This window comes from Sinocyclocheilus grahami, unplaced genomic scaffold (assembly GCF_001515645.1).
Source record: "Sinocyclocheilus grahami isolate Dianchi unplaced genomic scaffold, SAMN03320097.WGS_v1.1 scaffold182.1, whole genome shotgun sequence".
Taxonomy (NCBI): Eukaryota; Metazoa; Chordata; class Actinopteri; order Cypriniformes; family Cyprinidae; genus Sinocyclocheilus; species Sinocyclocheilus grahami.
In genome coordinates this window covers 1,332,504-1,333,351 of record NW_015505361.1, presented here as the reverse complement: position 1 = coordinate 1,333,351, position 848 = coordinate 1,332,504, and the positions used below count along the sequence as shown (strand labels likewise).

General features: G+C 36.4%; 1 protein-coding gene across 1 annotated transcript in view; it reads left to right on the top strand.

Annotated features, from left to right (window-relative positions):
- The window catches only part of LOC107594378 (Wilms tumor protein 1-interacting protein homolog), a 48,999-nt gene that overhangs the window by 38,040 nt on the left and 10,111 nt on the right, over positions 1–848 (top strand). The window lies entirely within an intron of this gene.

Below are 848 nucleotides of genomic sequence, written 5' to 3'. Positions count from 1 at the left end.
TGTCTACCTATCGTTTGTTCGCTCTGTCTAACTATCGTTTGTTCGTTCATTCAGTTTACCTATCATTTGTTCGTTCTGGCTACCTGTCTCTCATTTGTTTCTTCTGTCTACCTGTTATTCGTTCTGTCTACCTCTTGTTTCTTCTGTCTTTCAGTTGTTCACTCGTTTGTTCGTTCTATCTACCTATTGTTCCTTTGATTCTTCTGTTTACCTCATGTTTGTTCCTTCTGGCTACCTATCGATTGTTTGTTTGTTCTGTCTACCTATTATCCAATAATGTTTTTCTGTTTACCTATTGTTTGTATGTTCTATCTATCTGTCATTCTGTCAGATGGTCTATGGATTGTTCTAGCATTCTATTGATCTACTATCATTCCATCTATCTCGTTTTGTTTTAAATAATGTGTGTTTGTATATTCATTATCGTGCTGAGTATGTGGTATTTTTTGTTTAACTGTTCTCAGTGCTGCGCTCTGTGTTTCTTTCATGTGTTTGCCGTCTCTGGATCTTTGATTATGCTCGAGACAGATTTCCCAGCAGTCCCCAGCAGCTGTGTGCTCTGTTCTAATGACACAGTGTCATATCGCTTTAGATGTGGTGTGTGTGTACAAAATTAGATTTCTGCCTTTTCGACTAGGAGATCATAGTCATTTCGTGTTTGGAGGTGTTCTTTTTCTTGTATATGTGTAAATTCTAGGAGAATTGGTTGCCCTGAGATTAATTTTATGGTACTATTTTTCATTAACAGTTCATTTAAGATGATCACAGACCTCAATCAGAGTTGATTCCAAGTTAATTTATCATAAATTAAAACAAGACTGGGAGGTACACAAGAACAGTCATTCAAA